Source organism: Amphiura filiformis, chromosome 4 (genome assembly GCF_039555335.1).
Source record: "Amphiura filiformis chromosome 4, Afil_fr2py, whole genome shotgun sequence".
Lineage (NCBI taxonomy): Eukaryota > Metazoa > Echinodermata > Ophiuroidea > Amphilepidida > Amphiuridae > Amphiura > Amphiura filiformis.
Window position 1 is genome coordinate 68,529,667 of NC_092631.1, and position 25,009 is coordinate 68,554,675.

At 39.6% G+C, this 25,009-nt stretch overlaps 1 protein-coding gene across 1 annotated transcript in view; it reads left to right on the forward strand.

The window, feature by feature from the left end:
* The first annotated feature begins 1,072 nt into the window (after positions 1-1,072).
* The window catches only part of LOC140150341 (uncharacterized), a 75,963-nt gene continuing 52,026 nt past the window's right edge, over positions 1,073-25,009 (forward strand). Inside the window, 1 exon segment of the mRNA XM_072172348.1 lies at positions 1,073-1,237. The gene's annotated coding sequence lies outside the window, so the exon portion shown is untranslated.

A 25,009-nucleotide genomic window follows, 5' to 3' on the forward strand; every position in this document is an offset into this window, starting at 1 on the left:
GCGTGTATCAGCTACGTGTTATGGCAATGCACACGCCTACGCGATGCCGTCGCGCTTCTGTGATTGGTAGCTCTTGTTGTCGGCGCGAATGTTATATTCGCCTGGTTGATTTTTTTGTAGGGTAGGTTACAACAATGATTAAAACTGGTTATATTTAACAGCGTTTTATGGCATAAAATAACATAAAATGCCATTTTGATTTGCATATGATATGGTGTGCGGAATGGGGTGTCAGTCTGTGCACGGGCAGTCAGCAGTGGCGTAGCCAGCACTTTTTCAGAGGGGGGGGCAAGACAAATTTTAAGGGGGGCACCTTTTGGTGACAAAATCAGTTAATGTTACAAATGCGTGCGAAGCGCGCAAACAATTTTGCCATATTGAAGCTAAACTGGAAATATGGTACAGAAAGTGAATAAATTCGCACGAAGCGTGCAAAAATTGGCACTTTTTAGGTTAAAGTGGCAAAATATAATGTAAATTTGGTCAGAAACACAAAAAAGTCTTAAATGTCGGGGTCACCATCCAATAAGGGGGGCAAGACTTTTCACGGGGAGCTGCTCACCCCTTGCCCCGGCTACGCCACTGGCGGAGTCCCCCAGCTGCCATTGGTCCCGGGCATTGGTCACAGGGCAGCAATGATTTTTACCCGAGGGAGGGGCCAGGGTCATACAAATTTCAAGCAGCAATGGGGTATGGGCCATGGGATCATAAAACAATTGACTGATATTCATTTCATGACCCTTGTGAAGAAAATTACCGCCCCGCCGCCCCACTCATTTTATAATACATACCGTTCACAAACACTTGTTAGGGGGGCCTGATGCAAAAAGGGGGGCCCTGAAAATTTTTGGCCCTCCTAAGGGGGGGGGCCCTGAAATAAATGACCACAAATTTTCCTGGAAAAATTGAGTTTATATGCTTTTCTATGGGGTTGACCCATAATTTTCATGTCAAAAAGGGGGGCCTGAAATTATCGAGGTCTGTGAAGGGGGGGCCCGAAAAATTAATATCCGATTTCCAGGAAATTTCTAAGGGAATTATTTTAGCATGAAACAAACTGGCAACTGTGAACTAATGGCTGCTGTTTACTTGTGCGTGTGACCTTTCGTGGAGTTTTAATCACGATGTTTTGCTGAAAAAATCAGAAGATAAGTGTTGGATTGCATTGATTTACAACGCCGATTTGATTTGACACGGTACCAGACTATGTGCAAGCTCTTTGAAGCTCATTGTGCAGGTAGGATAAGTTAGTCTCCTACACAGCCAGTTTGCGTCGGTCTGACACTCGTCGATCCTCCTAACAAACAGTCTGCAAAAGAGCACATATAACGACTCTTCTGATTGGTGCCCCGTATTTCGGGTGCCGGAAGTGACTGTTGACCTGATCAATTTGATCTGACCTTTGAACAGCTGATTGATTTCGTTCGCCGCAGCACCGTAGCACGATCTGTCAACGCGAGCAGATTTGATTGAAAATTGACCGAATTTTCAACATCTATTTGGTAATTTTGAGCACCTTTTCATGAAAGAAAATCTCAAGACGAGAAAGTAAGTACTTAACGAACTGATTTCTGTTGATTTTATTGATACAGCTCGACAGGCCAGGTCCATTCTTCTTCTTCTTCTTCTTAGGGACCGATCGTTATTTACGGCAGGGGGGGAATGGGTGTTTTGGCAAAAATATCGACAAAAAATTTCGCGTTCCCCCCTCGCGTCCGCTCAAAATTTTCGCGTTCCCCCTTGTTTTCCCAATTTTCTCCATTTAAAATTTAACAATCCCCCCTCCCGGTTCAACTAAAATTTCAGGTTCCCCCTCAAGACCACAAAAAATTTCATGTTCCCCCTAAATTTACCCATTCCCCCCCTGCCATAAATAACGATCGCTCCCTTAAGTACGTCGACAGGGCGGCTTTATTTATATGCCACATTTCGTCAACTTAATGTATGGGGTATTTTCACGCATAAAAGAAATAAAAAAGGGGGGAATGGCAAAAGGATAAGGCTGGATATCAGTCTAAGTGCTGTGCATGTGCTGTGCTGAAATGGATTGGTATCTAACGTGCTGCTCTGGTATGGGTTGGTAGTGCTTGAAGCTGCTGCTTGAAGGCGTCGATTGAGGGCGCCCAGCTACTTCTTTGGGCAACTCATTCCATTCTCTCAATGTCCGGGGAAAAAGGAGAGCGGTGGACATCCTTTTTGATGAAATCATTTCTCAGACTGTGTTTGTGCTTCCCTCTAGTACTGATAGTCTGTTCTGCTGCTTCCAGGTAGTTGGTCTTGTCTATACCTACAAGGCCATTGAGGATCTTATACAGCATAGTCAATCTGCTGTTTTTCCTACGATCTTCCAATGTGCTCCATTCCAAGTGTTCAAGCATGGAAGTTACACTAGCGTCTCTCTTGAAATTATGGACACAGAATCTGGCTGCCCGTCTCTGGATCCTTTCCAAGCTGTTGATGTCTTTCTTCACATGCGGATCCCATACATAACTAGCATATTCCAGAACTGGTCTCACTAGTGTCTTATAAGCAGCTGTTTTCACTTTCTTGGAGCAAAACCAGATGTTTCTTTGCAGGAATCCCAGTACTCTACTGGCTTTTGTGGTCACCTTTTTATGTGTTCTTTCCACTTCATGCTGCTTTCTAGTTCAGCTCCCAGGTATGGATGTGATTTAACTTGGTCAAGTTCCTTGCCACAGAAGATGATTGGTTTCGATGGAGGATCACGCTTAGTTGAGACTTGAAGGATGGAGCATTTAGATGGATTAAATGACATCTGCCACTTGTTCTGCCATTCTTCAAGTTCTAGAAGATCTTTCTGAAGAGAGTCAATGTGGGCGGATGTTTTCCCTGAAGAATAAACTAAGCAATCATCTGCAAAGAGTCTGGTTTTATTTTGGAGTTGGTTTGGAAGATCGTTTATGTATAGCAAAAACAGTAGTGGTCCAGTCTAAAATCCCTGCAATCTCTGCATACATCCTCCTGCAATCTCTGCATACATCCTCCTGTACATTACAATGTTTACATCATTTGTACATGGCATACATACTATTACACTGGAATATTATAAATATATTATAATACTAGCCATTGCATGCATGCATGATAATCTACATACTGATTCTGTCTGATGGCATGGCGTTTGGAGTACATGAGTAAACCTTTGACGAGAGTGTACATCACAAAATTTACTCAGCTCAGCTCAGTCAGTCATTTTTTATTACCGTTGGAACACACTTGTCTGATTGTTGTCTGCAGAGGTGATCTGCTGATGTGGAGTCAGTGGAAATTTACAAATTAACTTTGTGCTGTACATAACACATTGTTAGCTCAGACTTTACAACAACACGGTGCGTACGCGCTCATCAAACTTTGATTTACTGCAAGTGCAACATATATTATACTTATAGCACCATTGCAAGGCAGCAGTGCACCAGGTTCGGGATGAAGTGTGAGGTGACTGCGGCCTTCATACAGTGTTAATTTATAAACGTTTGATTGTGTGTGTAATTACACAATACACATGACACAAGCAAACTTCTGTACAAATTCAACTTATGCAAATGAATCAACCACAGCTCATTATAACCCAATGACATCACCAGCTCAAATTACATCCCATTGAAATACATGTAACTGATGGAAGTGGAACCAACATTACTCAAATTTCAAGGCCTTTTTGTAAAAAATTACAAGTTTTTCTGAGATTTTCAAAGTTTTTCTACGGAAGTTTAAGGTTTATTCAAGCTACTTGTGTAGGAAGTACAAGTGGAGACAGCCAAATGTTGATGGACAAACGTAATATGCATGAGCATTTTTCATAGTTCAGAACAAATTTTCTTGAAAATCCATGCACCTGATTGGTCAGTTTAGTGCATGGGGCTGTAATGTGAGCAGCTCTGTGTGTACTGTTGGTTGGTGGTTTCCCAACTGTGCAATTGATCATCATGGTGGTGGTACCTGGTGTGTTCTCTTAATTATTTGTACAGTGCCAATGGTGCAAGTTTGATTGTGCATGAACGCTTGTACGAGAAGTCTAGCTTCGAATTTCAGATGTCACAGATAGCTTCACACTATTTAAAGACGAGTCCTGAGCTATCAAAATCTAGTACTTAGAAATCAATGGCTAGGGAAGCTGTAAGTAAACAAAGCCGATCACTGCTGGAGATCGTATCAAAATGTTGCTAAAATTGCAGTTTGCACTTCAATTAAATATTAGACAGGCAGCATTTCCTTAAAATACACAGTTGACTCAATCAAATTTTAACTTGCATCAAAATCAGCAGAAATATTACATGTCAATGCTGATCGGCAGATCCACTGAAATAATGATAGCAAATGGACTCGAGCATCGAGCGCACAAAGCTGTACATGTAAAACTATTGTGTGCAAATTTGAAGCTAGAGTACTCAAGTAAGTAGTAAGCAACGTTACTGTCTCGATTCTCGAATGGTACAAATCCTGGTCCCATGGGAGTATGGTGGGGATTTTTTTTTACATGTGAAGTCCCTGATTTTGGCATTCTGAATCTAACTCTAAATTAGTTACAATAATATATCAGTATCATTTTTGTTTGGAGATAAATAGGATCAACCGATCATTAAATGGGATATCGCATCCGTCGGCCAGATATTTTCGATATCGGTATTTGATCGGATATCAGTTCAAAAAAAATTTCCAATTATTTTTGTTTGCAAAGTTTTCTGCAACTTTGAAGAACCACTGGACCTATTCTGAGGTGCTAGCACAGTTAATTTGAAGAAAAAAATTGGGAACAAAATTACGCAAAGATTACAGTTTGTTATCCAATATGCAAACTATCAACAAATGTTTACCTCTTAGCTCTTCATCTATTACATAATTATTATAAATGCATGGAAAATCGTAATTGTTTCCAATTTTTTTTTCAAATTAATTTTGGCTGATCTTAGCACCTCCGAATAGGTCCAGTGGTTTTTCAAAGTTGCTGGAAACTTTGGAAAAAATTTTTAAATTGAATTAAAAAAAAAAGAATTTTTAACTGATATCTGATCGGATCAGATATTGGCCGATATTATTTACATCGATATCCAATCGGTAGACAGTTCTGCCATGTCGGTTGAGGCCTAGAGATAAATCAGGTTTAGCTAGCTCAAGTTGAGTGCCGGTTAATATACCATATCCAATTAGAGCGCCAGCTCAGGGCACAATTTTTAGCAAACATGAGGAATTGGTAAATGGGGATATACTTATTTTATGATGAAAACATCATTTGTGAGAAAAACTGCCATTTATTAAATCATTAATTTGTGTATTTGGTTTGCAGTTGACATTTGATGAACAACAGTAATGGAGATGGCTTGATGCAACACGATCTTGGGTTTCTGACAGACAATGACCTGTTACTTTGTAAGTAGAAACATGCTTAATGTCAACTCATTTTTCCTTTAGAATCATGCCAACAGCAAAACACCATAGAGTATATTGGTGAAATTAATTAAGAATGGTGGAATATAAATAAGCCTAGATAAGACAAGCAACTAAAAAACTGGAAGAGGCTACATTACCCTAAACAATCACAGAAAGGCTTGAAAATGTGAAAAACATAATCTATGGCAGCACACTAAAATGGCTCTTTTATTTGCTTTTGATTTGAAAGAAAAATACTAAATCCCCATAATGTCACTGATTCAATGATACGTAAACATGCATGAGACGTCTCAGCACTCACTTTATTGGTGAATAAATCTCCATGCAGACATTTATCAGACCCATTTAATATATTATGTTTAATTGTTATTATTGTCTTACATATACAGGAGCATGCATGATGATTTGGAAATTGGACCTTGTGATGGCCACCTTGGACATAAATAGCGAACAACCGATTTTTGAATCAACAGACAAAACTATTATTGCTGATTATTCAGTGGATTATGTAGCCTACTGATTTGTCACATACTTCTCAAATAGCAATTAGATGTAAAGTTACAGCATTCAGCAATTGAGAAAAATCAGACAAAAACACTTGTTTGGCCTGTATGAAAATGAATTGTGCAGAAACACAGAACACAAAATGATTGTGTTCATGGAGAACAAAACTAAAAGGGCTCCAGTATTACTCTAAAAATTACATAAACAATGTACACATGTATAACAGTCAAAGATTATGACACAGGAATTTGATTTAATACAGGGCCTCTGAAAGAACTGCAGTCAGAAAATTTAATTTTTGAGTACCGTAATTAATTTTGCTACAAAGAAATTAAAAAGGTGTATGTTGTTACGTGGTAAAGCATCTGTCACTTACTTTTTAATTTTGAAAATCAACGGTTTGGTTCAGGAACCAAACTTGGAACAATAATTAAAGTTCAGAGAGTACAGTTCTGTATTTAAGTGTTTTTTTTTTTTTTATTGTTTTGGTTTTGGAGTGTCCCTGTACTAGAGCTAAATGCTAGGATCAGTCTTCATTGACATTTAAAACAAAAGATAAGAAAAATAAGGCCCCAGTGTTTTTGCAAAGCTATAATTGATTGTGTTCATGAGATACTCTATTAATGATTTCAAAATGCATTTGTATCCATTTTGAAATCATTAATAGAGTATGACATGAACACATTATATATAACTATTTGCATATTAAAAAACACTAGGGCCTATTATTTTTTCTTCGTCTTTTTTAAATATCAACCATGAATGATCCTAGCATTTAGGCCTAAAAATTGTTTGATTGACATTTGAAAAATTAGGGTAGGTCGGTCAGCATTTTTTCCTTTTTTTTTTCTTCGTTTTTTGCACCCGCTTTTTAAGCTGTAAATTGCGTATGATAAAGGCCATGGAACTTTAAAAAAGGTTTTTTATTATTATTTTTTAGGGTGTTTAAGTTTAGGGTCGCTCGAGTTACGCAAATCAAACAATTTTAAGGCCTTAGCTCTAGGGTCCAGGGACACTCCAAAACCGAAAAAATAAATAACTAAATAAATTAATTAAATGTTTTTTAAATAGCCCGACGGGCCACATGGAGATAAAACCCAATAGCCCAATGGAAAATTTGGTAGGCATGGCTATCGGGCTATCGCTTATTCCAACCCCTTCAACTTGCAGTTTCTTGTATTCACAGTTTCAAACATTTACAGTTTACGGGACAAAAACATTTTTGCAGGCAAAAATAAAACCCATGATCTTTCATGATTTTTATTTTTGCCTGCAAAATATTTTTATCCCAAAGGTTTTTAGGATTGTATATTAAATTGCAGACCACGATGATGCATGAAAAGAGTACCCTTTCCTGCAGATTGTTGCTCGATGATGACAACACATTTATTCTGAGTAGTTCCCCAGGTATTAACACTGAAGCAAATTCAAACAAACTAAAATAATTATGCTTGTAATTATTATTCTTTCTTTCCATTGTTACACATACAAAGTCATGAAATACAAAGTCATGATTGTTATTAAATGCCATTTGTAATTACCAACAGTATTACCAGTGCTTGTGTTATCAAATATAATTATAGTTTCTTTCAATAGTGTATGAAAAGTAAATCTTCAGATACCATGAAAAGAGGTTGAATAAAATGTATTTTTTATATACCATGGTCATTTATAAGTCAGATTATAGTCATTCATCTCTCATCAAGAGGTGGAAATTACACATTTCATGTAGACCTCAAGGCCATCTATTGCCACACAATGAGTTAGTGGAAGTATTTCATAGGGTATGAAAATACTTGCATTTTTCTGACAATAAGTTGAGCTGTGAACGGATGTAAGAATGGCCAGATGATTTTGCTGTGAATTTTGTACCAATTACATGCTATTAAGGTGCACTGAAAGTGGTACTATGGTGTAATTTAAAGAGTTCATAGTGGTGCACTCATTGGAGATTTGAGAATCACTGAATAAACATGATTCTCAGCTTCTGTCTATCCAGTCTAACAAAGCTTCATAATATCAATCCTTATTCATTTGTTGCCACAGTTCACTGCATAAATTTAGTTTCTAAATTGGAATGTGTTAAATTAAAAGTTGTTTGTGGAATGCTTGTTGCCACACCAGTGTACATCAGACTAATAATGCAGAATGTGGAACCTCATATTGCTGACTCCCAGGTGGCTTCTGTAAGTTTCCCAGGCTTGGTCAACCACTCGCTTACCACCTCAACCTGTAAATTTTAAAGGAAAAAGAATAAAATATTTTTATTGTTTAAAATCAAACAATTTTTTGGTAAATTGAAAATGATACACTGTGACTGGTCACATACTGGTTGCAGATCAGGTGGACTGTAGGTACATTTTTATAGGTAGTCAAACTTTAAAAATTACCCTCCCAACATTTGGTTTACTCAGTGGCATTCATTTGTAAACTTAAATTGTTTCCCAATTTTGGAAAAATCTCAGTAGGTCAGCCCCATAGAACAGGGTTTTATTTTTTCGTCACCTATTTTAAAATCAAACCTCCCTTTGGCCTACCAAAAAAAACTTTGCCCCCCCCCCCATTCACCACCCTGCGGTACATATAAGGGGCTGTGCAATAATTATGAGCCCTGGAGGGTAAAATTGGGGGTGCTAGGAATTTTGGCACACATTCATGTGGCGCCTTTTAAATAAAACGCTCTAAAAGGCTTAGGAAAACAGTACGGAAATACATAGAATATTCCTGCTTGCTGCGCCGCAACATGTATCTTGTAAATTAGGATCCCAAAAATTTGGCATGCGGCCATGCGCAAGGGGGGGGGGGCAAATAATTTTTGGCAGGTTGAGAGAGGGTGGGGCAAGCAATTTTACCCTCCCCCCGGCTCATAATTATTGCACAGTCCCTAATTATTGCACGGAAGGTCATCAGTTCACTCATCCTCCAGACATGCTCCAGAAGACATGCAAATGCATTTGCATGTCTTCTGGAGCATGTCTGGAGGACAGTGGAGGATGATTTGAACTAATGACCTTCCATGCAAGCACCTTACATGTACACCCATCGAATGTGTGTCATCGGCCCTCAGACTGTAGGATTCAATTCATGTAAAGCTCCTAGTATAAGGGGCTGGCATTTTCTTCAGAAGGGGGTTCCCAAATATGTCAGTGACCAGAGTCAATTTTTTATGACCCCCCCTATCGCAGCCAAAACTTTTTAACAACCCCTTATCTTGGGTCAAAATTTTATGACCAACCCCACCCCTTCCACCTACACACACTCAAGACAAATCATTCATTGCCGGAACTATAGCGGAGTGCGCCAAGGCTAAGAGCGATGAAGATGCGTGAAGAGCATAAAAAATTTGCATTATATAGCTATAGATTGTATGCACATTTTGATTGTGAAGTTAAATAATGCACGCTTAGTAGCGTGAAAATTTTTAGTCGCCAGCCCTTAATAATTCTACAAACCCCTATTTTGGGTGTTAAAAAAATTATAACCCCCTATTTTTGGTCTAAAAATTGTATGACCCCCCCAAGTATATTTGAGACCCACCCCCTTCCGAAGAAAATGCCAGCCACCTAATTATTTAATTAAATATAAATATACTCACGCCACATTTAAGCTTTCTTAGATCAGCACAAAACTGCCCTGTGCTGTCTCTGTCGCGATCGTGCTTCAGCTGTCTGCCGCGCCGGTCACGGTAAATCCATACAAATTGTATCCATAAAGTGTCACTCGGATCGCCACACAGCATTTTAATTATACTTTCTTTTGTTCATGTTTAGCACCTTGTTTGTTTACATAAAATCCTCGTAAACAACCGTAAACAGTTCCGGAAATCCCCGTAATACACTGCAGCCAGCTGACGAACGGCTTCCGGGGTTAAATTACGTCATGGTATCTTGACCAATTGCGAACGATGTTATATCAATTGCGTGACTTGACACTCAGAATCGACTGTCCAATCACAATCACGTAGATCCTTCAGTTTCCCAGACTGTATGTTCGTGATAGCCACATACAGTCTGGCCGCGAGACTAAGGATAAGTAAGACTGTACCATTTATGTGGTGACCTAGATTTTTTAAGGGAGGTCCACAACAAGTTGAGTTTGTGTCAAAATACCATGCGTGGATGTACATGTACCAGTCCATGATACTGTCATATTGGGTGTCATTACTCATGTTTTTGTACATGTTTTATAAACACTTGATTAACAAAATTGCCAATGCATGATAAATACTATGCGAGTTTCTCTGGCTTTTTCCACTCCGTACGAAGACTAGAGCAGCTAGTATTGTTGGTGTTGGTTGCAGTGGCAAGTGCCAGTCTAAACTGTAACTCGCTTACTCGGCATCTTTATTTAACATTATGACATCATCGGATACCGAGTTACAGGTCGCCATATTAATGTCCGTTTCGCAAATACGCTAGCTTGAGCTTATACTGGCCATTTCCCGATTGCCAAAAACTTAAAATTCTTCTTTCTCTAAAGCACATAAATAACTTACGCAAATGTAGTGCAATATGTGATCTTCAGACACTCCGGCAAACTATCCGCATATGGATGTCTTGATATGATTGTTAAAAATGGTAGATTTTTATCGTTTTTTCCACGTTTTTCGAATTTTAATACCTCTGTTTATGTTGCTTAAGTTAACGTGCTGTTCACATTTTATAACGGTCGCTTCTTGTAACGCAACGTAACGTGACGTCAATCATAGACGAGAAAATAATACAAACCATTCACCAACTGGCAAAGTCTATCATCATCTGAAAGATGAAGCATGCGCGCGCACAAAAAATGGCACAATCACATGGGCACGATCGAACGATACAAAGCGCAGGAACTTTGCCTCTTAAACGTTCTGTGCACTAGCTGCATCTGTGCTGGTTTGTAAACACGCCACCACGTGGCCATTAATTTGACCTTTAACCTACTTCCTCGCTACTTCCGTCGACGAGTCTCTACTTAGAAAATTTCGGAACAGAAAGTGCTCCGAAATAATTGCTTTTTACGAGAAAAGGAAGAATGAAGTGAAATTTCAACAACAGCTTAATATGGAAAGCTTGTGATTTAAAGGTACATATTATAATTATAGATGATGTAGGTATTGAGTTTATATATAAATTATTTTATGGGTCGATGAAGACGGCAAATTTCTTTTGCGAAAAGGACCAAAATATACCGCAGCATGTCGAAGGGCTCAGTAAATGTCAGTATGTTGAAGGATAGGACCGAAGACATGCAGGCAGGTCTAAGTGCCAGTCACGTTGAAAAATCTGGGTTATTTCCCCCAAACTTTTGCTTTTATTGGTCGGCAACAAGGCCCAAGAAGAAAGCTTAATTAATAACTTAATAAGATAATAATAACTACATGCATAACCCTGCACTACAATGACAACGTATGGAAAAATATATTTTTGTAAACAATTTGAGTTCACTGTCAAATTGATATTTTGTACAATTTGTACAGCTATATAATGTACCCTATCACGAACAAACGTACCTGTAGGTCCTCAATGTACGTAAACACTGGTCATCGCCACTATATTGATCAGCAAAATTGATACAAATTCTTCTGCAGAAAGATTGCCTCACCATGCACTGGTAATGGAAAACTACTCGTATTGGACACTTCTACTCGTTTTCAAAATCTCCAAACAATGAGGAATTAACCATTGTTCCTCCTTTGTTATGTTACCCAATCCACTTTAATACGAGTAGCAAAAACGAGCATCGCCACTTGAGAAACGAGCAGCAAAAACGAGTAGCAAATCAGCAAAAAGCACCCAATGCACAGCTTGGGTGTATTGGTTATTTTGGGAGCTCCAAACCCACTTGAGCCGAGATAACTACATACTTCAGCGTCGCCGAGTGATAAAAGGTTCGATCGATCGTAGCAAATTGTTGGATGTCAAATCAGTAATATAAATAACCTAATTTTATCAACATTACTTTTAGCATGACCAACTTCTTGTCTCTAGAGTTTGCCGTTTAATATTTCTGTCACTGATTGCAACACAACAGCAACACGTGTTGATCACCAAGTTAAATTATAAATCACTCAAAATTTACATTATACTTGGAATAGGCCTACGAGCTCATACGTATTTTTTATTCATACTTTTTTTTTTTTGAACTACGAAGGAGAAAATCATGTGTCAATTAAAATTAGATTGCTTGCGTCTTTAATTATAATAATATTTGTTTGGCTGGCGATAAATTGTGTTGTCCCGCCTGCCATGGATCCGGAGTAGGCCTACTAATTAATAACCAATGGATCAAGAATATCTATAAATGAGAACTAAGATCATGACAAAGTCTTTTATATCCGTTGTTTTGAAAGTTTATAAATCGGCACGGACGTGACGCAACGTGAAAAAAAACCAACCTGCGTATGTAGTTTTTATATGCCTACCGTAAATGTATTTTTGGCTTGTAACTTCTTTCATCTCGGGTTTCATCTTAATTTATATTCCTTGTAAGTTCATGAGTTGTATTGTTTGACGGACGTGTTCTGCTCCTTTCCAATTTTTTAGAACCAAAGCACTGCACATAATTAATAAATCACGTACATAAGTCCGGATCCAAGTGCAAGCCCATAAGTTATGAAGGCCGGGACAGTCCGGGATGATAACCCACACCGCACCGAGACCCACCGGCCACCCAGCCCGGCAGTTCCCGGCCGGTGAAATAACCAAATTTATGCAACATGCCGAGCATTTGTGAATTCAAAGTTGAAAGTCGATAAACCACCAACAAAACTGAACTGAGTCCTGAATTGAAAGAGTCGATCCTGCAGTATCGGGCAGTACTCGTAGTCGTACTCCGTCGTCCACGAATCTGAAGAAAGCCCGGCCAAGCACCAACGTGATCTTCATCTCCGGTCTTCATCTTGTTTTTACTGATATGATAATGCAAATGCACCGGACTCGTGAATGTCTCTCGGGAATGTCCATCAAGCAATTTAAAATTAGGCCAGCGCCGCCGGATCAGTTGACTCGATTTCAGCCCAGCTGAACATGCTGAATTTATCATTTTCATTGCGATACATTTGATTTGTTTATATTCAAAGTTGAATTCCCTCATCCATGTGTATTAACTGACTTTGATGAGCCGAACCTCATTGATGTTATTTCTGGGAAGCGGTCGTGACCGCCCTAGTTATTTAAATGGAAGATATCCATGCCCAGGGAACACATGGTACATGGTACCTATTTTTAGAACCACATTTCGTCGGAGAGTACATGATTTACCGCGTGCACATAAAATGTAAACAAACGACGTGTAATTTGGGGAAATTATATTTTCAATTTCATCAGAATCTGTATAATTCTGTGCTTGTAATTTTACGAACTTGTTTAACTGATTTTCAATTTTTTTAAATCAAACCATTACAATAGTCAGTATTTAATTTACACCAATACTGAGACCATATAAGGGGTGGTGCAATAATTATGTGTACCCCGCACACCGTCAACATCCCTATATCTTCGTGTTAACAATTGCCGTGGTAGTACGATAAATCCTCACGTTTTTCAACAACTACGCATGGTGATTTTGAGCTATTTTGTTCGAGATAGGCCGTGCGACTCAGGCTATGCATACAATTTGAGATTTTGAGAGCCGGCCACACTGTTTCTATTCTATGTTTTACGATTTTCGCATGATCAGTATATGGCTGGCCGTAACCGCCACAACGTGGAGCTGCTACGCGTAGCTTATACTTTTCGCTTCGCGGAGCTAAATTGACCAATCATGTTAGATCTTTTCATTACGCGGAGCCAGTTGATGCATCATCGTTCCAGAGAGAGAAAACTCTTGCCAAAATTAATGTTTACTATGTGGATTTTAAATGAATCGAATGTAAATAAACAACAAACAGTTGTACAGGATCAATACCATTGTTTGATTAGTGTATAGTCAATGTTACCTTGCATGCATGTGCCATGTGTGTGGCGTGTTTGTTTGTTTGTCTACTGTGTCAGGCCAGGATCACTGACACCCACGGTACTGATACTGTCATACTATCACGGTGATCATATTGTTGAATGTTGTTGACTTTAAAATAATCATGATGCAGTCATGTCTACAGTAGAATTCACCACGACCTTTGAAGGACTTAAACCCCATTAAAAGCTATTAAACCAAGATAACACTCAATGAAAACAGCTCAACTATGTTACATCAGATCTTCTCTGGTTAAATACACACTGCACTTGTGTCTGTTTTACCTGTGCAATGAACAATGAGCTGGTATTATAGTTTCAGTTGGGTGAATGATTATAAAGCGAACGCAAGGTAACAATACTGTCTGGGCTTTTGTTTACGAAATGAGACAATAGTCTGCTTATTGTTAACCAGCGTTCTTGAAAATGAGAAGCATAATGGTTTGCAGACTTAACACGGTTTAGAAATAATTTGTTCATATTTTTTGGTGTTATCTGTCGTTTACATATCCTTCCTAAAACACAAAAGTACCAATATTTCCAAACACCTAAATTAGCTAAAAATTTAGGAAATGTTACAAAACTATATTTTCTAGAATTTCAGAGAATACTTTAAATATTGACTGGTTATTTTTACACAGTGACGTCATATAGGCAATGGCATAATACTTCTAACATACACTAGGTCACGCGTCAATGGTGAGCGCACTGAGTATTGTGTATAGGAAAACGGGCAGTACCGTAACTACAGTATGTATGGCCTACTACTAGTATATAAAGTAAATCCGAACTGGTTTGCTGCAGATCGCAGAATTGTGTGCATGGTTTACCACCACTCTGCCTAGCTATATAGTTGTGTACAATACTGTATGAGTTTCTTGTGAGTGCATGTCCATCTTAATAATAAGTCGGTTCGTACTTTTCATAAATTACTTTTTGAATCATAACTATCGTGACCGAGGATATCTTGCAACTACGTGAAGCTCGTCTGGCAAATTCTTAATGACTAAATTCGCTTCACGTAATGAGTAAGTCGTACTTGATTGGTCAGTTTTACCTCCGAGTAATGAAAAACTCTAACATGATTGGTCAATTTGGCTCCACGGAACAAAAAGTCAGCTACGCGTAGCAGCTCCACGTTTATGGCAAGCCAAGGGGGCCAAAAGCGTGGAACAGCTACGCGTAGCTTCTTTCTCGTTACGAGCAGCTGTTTGACCAATCAAAATAGTCAAATTTAATCACGTGGTTGGGTCGTTAGCTGCGCGTAGTATAGTTATAGGTATCCTCTTTCACAATTATTATCTTGTAATTAATTTACGGAATTAGCATAGATAACGAACGGGTAAAGGAGGCCAAATCACAGCACGTGTCAAGAGAACATGTTGCTAATGCCTGGCTAAAATGACACAAAGCATATTTATTTAGTGTTTCCAAGTTTACATCGTGTTTAATAGCAAGTAACTTTATACTCGGGCTGTAGGCCTATTAGTGGTGCAGGGGATATGAAGGTCAAACAACAACTACTACTGATGTAAAGCGCTGTGTAAAGATATTGCAGGGAAAGCGATATCACATGCCACTGTGTAAATATGGAGAGAGTAAAATGGGTCATCATTTTTTTCGGAACAGGGGGGGTCCTAAATTTACAAAAGTCGGCGTCAATAAATTGCGGCCCTCACTATTTCGGCATCAAAATGTTATGACCCCCGACTCCCACCACCGATACACCTTACCCCCTAGACAGGCTAACATTGTATTGAAATCAGTTTTTTTGAATACAATAAACACACTATCTGTAGTCATCTTGTGACTCCCTACATTTTGTCATTATCAATTTATGACCCCTCCCCTTATTTTTCTTTCCAAAAAGTATGACCCCCTATATTTGGGATCCCCTTCCGAAGAAAATGATGGCCCCTAAATATAGAACAATCATCATTCTGTTCAGATATTACTTTAATAGCACCTATACCATTTTTTGCTGATATACTACAGATATTTTCATTTACAAAAATTAACAACGTAATATTTGTGAGAGAGGATGTTTACATCAGCTCCACGTGTTTAAAACCGCGAATCTGATTGGTTAATAAGCTGCACGTAACGAGAAAGAAGCTGCGCGTAGCTAGTCCCACGTTCTGAGCCGCTTAGCTTGCCATACACGTTGTGGCGGTTGCGGCCTACCATATCAGTATCCCATATGATATTTCTATTGTAAGAAAATTTTATTTGTTGTCACGTAAATCACAGGTTTCGTTTAAATGTACTAACTGGAAATTAAATGTACTAATTAGTGAGGACCGGTATTTTGCTGTGGATATGTTTAACTGCAATTTGCGGGTAAAAATTTGAAATCCTGGGTAAAAATTGTGATCATATTCAACTCTTTGAGAAATAATAATATAAAGGAATGTATGTAAAATCCAGCTGCAATACAATGTACATTATTGACACACTATCGCGCTCTTTATCTTCGTCAATAATAGAATAATCGATTTCAATCGAATTGAATGCATGAGTTTGTAGTTGACTACTGAGCGACCTAAGCGATCGATTGCTAGCCAATCAGATAGAACTCCTTTTCTTGCGTTCAGTGAAATACCACTCGCCTGTCGCTCACTACCACTCGCCCGTCGCTCACCAACGGAGTATTAAATTTATATTTATCGTATAGGACGTCGACGGTGTGCCCCGGAGGGGGTGAATTATAGGGGGGGGGGGCCAAGATTTTTTGGCAGGCCAGAAGGGGGGGCAAACATTTTTTGGCAGGTCAAAAGGGGGGGTCAAGCGATTTTTGGCAGGTCGAAAGGGGGGGGCAAGCAATTTTTGGCACAGATATTTTGGGTACCGTTTCTACATTACGCCCTAAAAAAGCATAGGAAAACGTTAGGAACACATTCAAATATGCAAAATTTCCTGCTCGCTGCGCTCGCATATATGATAAGACAATTTAAGGTTTTAAATTTGGGTTCCCCAAAATCTTGCATATGTAAGGGGTGGCAAAGATTTTTGGCACGTCAAAGGGGGGCAAAGGTTTTTGGCACGTCGAAGGGGGGGCAAAGATTTTTGGCATCAAAGGGGGGGAAGCGTTTTTGGCAGACCATTTTGAGAATTCACCCCAGGGGTACACATAATTATTGCACCACCCCTAATAATGAATATAAATAAAAATCATGCGCTAAAAGGATCTGTAGGAAACCTGGAAGAAACATCAAATAGAACACCCTAATAAAATCTCCGACTCCCAAGTCATTATCTATTGGTTTTTAGGTGGCGACAGATGATTGCGACAACATGGGAAAATCCCTAGCTAGTACCATAGCTGCAGAGTGCATGTACATACCAATTGATGATTTTTTTTTAGTTTTTGAGGAGTGTTTTTTTTATACCAGACGAAATGGCGCCTACACAGGTGTGCGTGTGTGCGGTCACAATTTTTGGTCCATGCTCTGATCCAAACATTATAAGGGACGCACCATTTGATACTCGGGGGGGTAGGAAGTTGGGGTCGGGGAAACTTTTTTTAATTTCATGCATTTATACACAGTTAGGTGGGGGAAGTTTTTTGGTTTTTTGAAGTGTTGGTGGGGAAAGTTTTTTTTTTTTGCTCATGTAGTGAAGTTGTTTTTTTTGAAAAACTTCCTACCCCCACCCTGAGAATCTAATGGTGCGTCCCTAAATAGACCACAGACCTTGTATTAAAATGCGCAGTGGCGGCATGGGGAATTTTTAGTGGGAGGGTGGGAGGGGGTGCTTTTTCGAGGTGAGCATGGTGAGGGTGCAGGGCCCATGTGCATGTTTACCGGCTGGGAGGGGGGGGGCAGAGTTAATGCAGGGCGGTGGTGGGTCCGACTGGGTCGGTAAATGTGGAATGTTTTCTGCAACGATTTTTGGTTCAAGGGGGTGGGTGGGTGCCCCATGGGCCCCGACTCTTCCCCGAGAGCGTTAAAAAAACCACGATGGGTGGGTGTAGTTCTGTCCTGGCAAGAAGGTTATGTTCGTAAATCATCTGACCTCGGGCCCCCTCCCAGGGGTCATCTGAGGTCAAATTACTAAAAACTGTCATATGGGCATGAAACTTCGTAGGTACAGTCAACATTTAGAGCTTAAATTTTGGAAGATCATTTTGGGGTCATCCGAGGTCACTTAGGGGTCATCTGAGGTCAAAATACTAAAACCTGTCATATGTGCATGAAACTTGGTGGGTACAGACAACATTTAGAGCCAAAATTTTGCAAGGTCATTTTGGGGTCACCCATGAGTCATCTGAGGTCAAATTAGTAAAAACTGTTGTATGGGCATGAAACTTGGTGGGTACAGTCAACATTTAGAGCCAAATTTTTGGAAGGTCATTTTGGGGTCACCAGGGGTTATCTGAGGTCAAATTAGTAAAAACTATCATATGGGCATGACACTTGGTGGCTTCAGTTACCATCAGCCAAGTAATCGCGTCCAGCCGAGAACCGCCAAATATGGGTTTAACCGCCTAGTAATATTATATTTCAATGTTTTGGGGTGTTTTTTTTTCATTTTATGCCAAGGGGGAGTAGATTTTGTTTGGGGTCAGCAGGTCCCCCCACGTTCATCCCATTCTACACACGTACAACAAAAAGTACAAGCACATAATTATAAAATTCTTAGATCATGCTTGTATTGAGCGCATAATTTGGAAACGAGACTTCCAAGTTTTGCGCTCATGCATAATACCAGGTAGGCCTATTTTCATTCAGTCATTACGGGATCAAAAATTCAAATAAAAAAATGGATAGTACAAAATGAGAGCGTTCATCCCCCTCCCCAGCACCCCCACACACCCCTACACTCAAGCACCTAAAACATTATTGAGCGCAGAATTCGGAAACGAGACTTTAGCGCTCATGCATAAAGAAACTGGGCGATTTTCATTCGGTCATTACGGGATCAGAAACAAATAAGTAGGAATTCATTTTAAATTGAATGGTATACGAAATTACAGTGTATACCGACCCCAAACCCACCCTACACACGCCCAAATACACCTAAGCATTATGACAAAACATTTAATATTGAGCGCACAATTCGGAAATGAGACTTTTGCGCTCATGCATGAAACCGGGTGATTGTCATTCGATCATCAGAAACAAAATGAGTAGGGTTTCAATTAAAAGAGAATAGTGCGATATTAGAGTGTAGGCCTACACCCGACCCATACACACCAGCTGACACACACCTAAATACACCCCAGCACATGATAAACATTAATGAGCGCAGAATTCGGGAACAAGACTTTTGCGCTCATGCATGAAACCGTCAAACCGGGTGATTTTCATTCAGTCATTACGTACCGTATGCGTCCGGGATCAAAAACAAATGAGTAGGGAGAACCTACAAAGTACATCCGTCGGTCTCCGACCCACACAAACACACCCCCTACACTCACCTAAATACCCCCAAGCTCATGTGATTTATAGGTTAATAATTTTAGATGCAATTTCATGCAAACACAAACACAAATTCGGATTTAGGTGCGCAAAACTAACATTTTACATTTCCGGGCTCAATTCTTTGAATTGGTTCGTGAAGGTGTGTGTGTCATGTAGGGGGGGGGTGCAGAGTTTCGGGGTGGGGGCAAGGTGAAACCCTACATACCACCAAGACTATATAACATAAAACATACCATGAGTAGGCCTAAGCAGGTGATAAAACATTATCGAGCGCAGAATTCGGAAACAAAATTTTTGCGCTCATGCATAAAACCAGTTGATTTTTTCATTCGGTCATTACGGGATCAGAAACAAAATGAGTATAGGAATTCATTTAAAAAAAACCTCACCCACAACATGAGCAAAAAAAAACACTTTCCCCACCAAAACACTAAAAAAAAAAAATATATTTTCCCCACCTATGCATGGAATTAAAAAAAAAATTCTTTCCCTGACCCCAACTTCCACCCCCCCCCCCGAGTATCAAATGGTGCGTCCCATCTTGAAAGATTCGTAGATATGATAATTAGCAAAACATTTATTATTACAAACAGCCTGGGACAAATTATCAATTGTTTACAACTTCAAAACTTCGCGTATATCGTATCTCTTCCGATGATTTGTGAAGACAAGCAAGCACACACGTGTTATGGTATCATCCCGTCTTAACTGTGAGTTACCATGGTGACGGTGGATGGACCTAGTACAATGGAATGCGGCGCAGCACATATACCCTAGACGGCGACCCTGTGTATTCTACAAAACCCTGGATTTGCATCTGGAGCCGTGGGAATGTTTTGAATTGTGCGCGCGACAACAGGTGCGTTTCAAATGAGGACGGACGACTGGTGAAATGTTTTGAATGATTTGGTTGATACGGGATCTTCTCCAGGGAATCTTTGATCTTCTCTTCCATCAACCCTTTTTCTTGTGCCTTTCTTGATCACTCTCTCTCATACACACATACCTGGAATAAATAAATAAGGAAGTATCAAAATAGGAATGAACAGCTCTTCAGGAAAATGAAAATCGTGAATACATCCCAGGATTTTATCGCCTCAAAGAAGAAGACGGAAAGGCATTCGATGTCGGGCCATTTCTATTTAATGGAACATCTATGGACATTATTTCTGGAATATATAATTGCAGCTTTTATATTTTCGATGATAGGATTTTATCGCCTCAAAGAAGAAGACGGAAAGGCATTCGATGTCAGGCCATTTCTATTTAATGGAACATCTATGGACATTATTTCTGGAATATATAATTGCAGCTTTTATATTTTCGATGATAGATTTAATATAGGCCTAAAGGTAAGATATTTAAGCCAAAAAAAGGCCGGGTCCTCAAGCTCCCACAGACGCACGGGCCACGGCACTTGTCGACTCGGCGAGAAACATCAATGGTGCCCGGTAATGGTGATGATGATTTTGTGGTGAAGAACGTAGAACGTGAAGAAAAAGCTTCATAAGTAGCCCGAAACTCATGACCTTCTTTTTCCTATCCTCACATGAAGACTGATGAGTGTTTCGGGCTATCGACGTTGTTTTTACATGTAGATAATCTGAGTGATACCGGCATTGGACGGAGCTCGGGAAGTCATTTGGTTTGGTTTCATGCTTCTTTGTTTCTCTCTTCAACTCTGGTAGCAGAATAATCTGGGTATGACCAAGCACAGCAGAGAAATCCTACTTTCTACGGTGACATTTTGTAACGAACCGAAGTGAATAAATTTAAGCCCAATGATCTAGGGCCTAGGCCTACTGTATATTTTCATCATGTTCTTCCATCGATACATGTTATTTATTTTTCGGTGGTTCTTCATATCTATTTCTTTTTTTTACAATTAGATATTGAGTAGGCCTAATGGTATGATGATACACACCCAGGATACGATCTTTCTCAACTTTTAAATTTCCTGGATACACATTTGTACAAATTGTTAGCTACTCTATTACAATACATCTTTATGAAAAATACATTAGAAACTAAATGAATACAAATGTAATTTTAAACATGTAACTAGTACGCCCTATAGTATAATACATAACATTTTAATCATGCCCGGTATGAAATTTCGCACGACCGGTTTAGACCATGTTTCAGATTTTTTTGTGAATAATCAGCACGTTGTTTTATACTTCGGAACACGGTTAAGAAAGGAGTTTTAAACGACTGTATTTGATTGGATTGGTGAAGTACCTCTCTCAAATGTGTTTGTACTTATCAAGTGCTCGACAAAGAAGAGCAAATTGGATAATAGGCTTTATATGCCGCGCAACAACCCGCTCATAAATGATAAATCGCTGGGCAGTCGTGGCTGAGTAGAATAACTTTCGACGGTATTTATGTCTTACGGATTTTTATCAATTGATAAATCCTCTTGTACTTGCGGTGATTTGTATGTTTATGTTTGCTTTTTCTATAAAAACAAAATGACCAAAAAACAAACGTTTAGTACTTTGTATAAACCGTGGACAAAGGCTCAAGACTAGAAGAAGACAAGGAAACTTGCCGTTATTAACATGAATGAATATGCGCGACAGGTTTATGTTCTTCAATCATGCATGTGTGATCCATCGGTAAACTTTTTTGATAAAAAAATGCTGATCCTGCATACCTGACCTGACATCGCGAATTTACATCATTAGATGATCCTGACATCACGATTTATAATAATATTAAAATATGATAAACGCGAATTGTAGCCTACTGTTTGATTTTTATCTCGATGGTTTGATGCTATAAATAAATAAACAAAGTACCGGCTGTCGCGTGCCGGTATCGATCGCGAGGGTGTTGAATACTGCATTCATTTTGGATGGTCTTGACTGTCGACTGCATTGGGTGGAAATCATATCGATTAGGGTGCTCTGTACTACTCGTATTTGCTACTCGTTTCTTTGCCATCACAATGGTTTATGGCCCATTGTTAGCTAGAGATTGAATACGAGTAGATTTGTCCAAAACGAGTACTTATGGTTTCACAGTGATGCTATCTCGACTACGACAAAAGAAATTGAAATTTAACCTATGACCAGGTTTGACCTTTGACCAGGCTTGACGTTGTCAGATCAATTTTGATTTGCATATATTTGCGTGTGTATTGATTTTGGTGACAACGATTGTAGAATGTTACCAAAACAGGTTGTGTGGCAATACCTTAATAGTTTTTGTTGTCCAGTCATTTTATTGCAGTCGACATTCTCGATTGCAGACAATAGGCTACATTTATGACTTCTTGTGATTAACAAAATGTTATCCTGTTTTGATTGGAAAAATAGAGAAAGAAAAAAGAAAGAAAGAAAGAAAGAAAGAAAGAAATTAAGAAAGAAAGAAAGAAATTAAGAAAGAAAGAAAGGAAGGAGGAGGGAGGGAGGGAGGGGGAGGGAGGGAGGGAGGAGGAGGGAGGGAGGGAGGGGGGGGGGAGGGAGGGAGGGAGGAGGAAGGAAGGAAGGAAGGAAAAGGAAAGGAAAGGAACAACTTGTCTGTTTGCTAGATATGAACATGATGAATATAGTTTATTCCTCTGTGGTCATAATTATTTATATGTTCTTTGTACATTCCCATATATATAGTAGCAGTTGATGCATAAACTTTGGTACCATAAAAAGGCCTAAGCAAGTATTTTGCTTGAAAAAGTATACCCTTTTTCCTGATTTTTGGCGTTTTTGACACCCTAAACAGGTACAGCGCTGTACTTGCCCAATGCTGAAAAACAACCCTTTTTACTTGTTTTTTTACATGAGCATGGTGTCCACCTTGAAATACAAGTGCCCCCCCCAGCCTGAACAATATATATTTTTGGCTCCCAAATTTGGACGTTTGTTGACGAAAAAGACGTTTTGCACTGCCTACGCTTACAAATGGGATAGGCCTATTTGGTTCAAAGAAGTTCACTTTGTCGGCATTTTGGGATTTTTGTCCCCTCCACTAGTTTCGGGCCTGGCTGACACATCTTCCACACTGCGACGGCGTGAAATAACTTTAAACGACTGCTGCGTGTTAAACGACTGGCAAAAGAAACAATAACATTAGGACTAGTGCGCCCAAATAACGTCCCGATTTTGGCTGATACCTTTAGACTGGCCTCTCGTAGAAATATATGATTTGTTATTGAAGCCATGAGAGGAATGGCACTGGTGATGCCACATTGATGTGGATACACTTATTTTGTATATGAAAATGTAATGAACATTCACAATCTAAAACGTGTCACTTTTTCGGGTGCGGGGCACTTGACTTTCGAAGTGACAGGGATATGCGGACAGCAGTTCGAAACTAGGGGTCTTTCGGTGAAAGCCTAGACCCCGGAAAAGGGGGTGTTTCAGTGAAACTGGGAAAAATTTGACCCAAAATGGATTATTCAATAAGACTGGGAACATTTTTGGATCGAGACAAAATACTCTAGGCCTACTGAAAAAAACTGATATCATTCAGTGAGAGATTATCAGAATGTTCCCACAAATTTGTGAAAAAAGGGGGACTTCAAGAAAACAAACAATTAGGGGGTGAGAGGGTCGAGGGAGTTCAAATGGGGGTCAATGTGGCTGCACATCCCCGTTACACATTTTGAGTCAGTGCCCCCGTGGGTGGGATTATACACTGGTTGGGTGTGTATGCGGGGGGTCAAACTGCAGCAGCATAAACAATTTGTGGCAAGCCAAGGGTACGAGGTGCATAATTTGCACTATTTGGGCTAAAAATGAGGTCAACTTGGACAGACACCCATTAGGCCTACCAGACGTCAACATTGGGGGGGGGGGGTGAATGTATCAACCATCCCCCCTGGGATTCCCTCTTGTTGTTCCGCATTACTCCATTGAAAATTAAACATCCCCCCTCCTGTTTCTACCAAAAATTCACCCCTCAAAGCCCACACAAAATTTAGGGTTCCCCCCTCAATGGCGGCGCCACCAATTGTTTAGGGGGGCATTGAGTAGAAAAATAATTTCAGGGGCGGGGGAAAACAAAAAAAAAATGTTACGGACAATTTTTTGCAATTTGTGGTTTTTACTGGGGGGGGGTTCTGACTGGGAGACCCCCCCCCCCCCACCGTGGCGTAAATAACGATCGCTCCCTTATTGTTTCCGCAAATCGGTGGTAGGCCTATAGAGGCCTTCCATGTGACGTATCATCCCGTAAATATGGCGGAGTAGGCCTACTCAAATGCATTCAACAAAAGCATGATTGCAATCTACCGTGACAGTTCGTCTCACACACATAACCCTGCACTACGATCAAATAGGTTGATGACAACATTTGATTGAATGGACTGCACTCCGCCATAACTACGGTGAAGGACACCGCTTCAAATCCTTTGTTTGGAGCCAATCGATAAACGAATGCAAGGCCTCTATATCATCTCTTTATTGAACTGCGACATTTAACCTGGCTAGTGTCATCCTGCTGGTCAGGTCATACTTCTCTATAAATTTTGAGCGACTGCTGACTTGGCAACACTGAAATCTATATTAAAATATTAATTATCTATTTTTCATATCGCCAGCGATCACAAATCGCACATAGCGTCTACGAGTATTTAATAAATCGATGACGTTGATCTATTAAATATTCATAAGCTATTTGCATATTTTGTTTATCTGGCAACTTATTAGATACCGACCATAATGCCTTGCACCATTTCCGGCACACTTTGACAGTTCATGGAGGAAAAACGGAAAAGTGAAATCACAT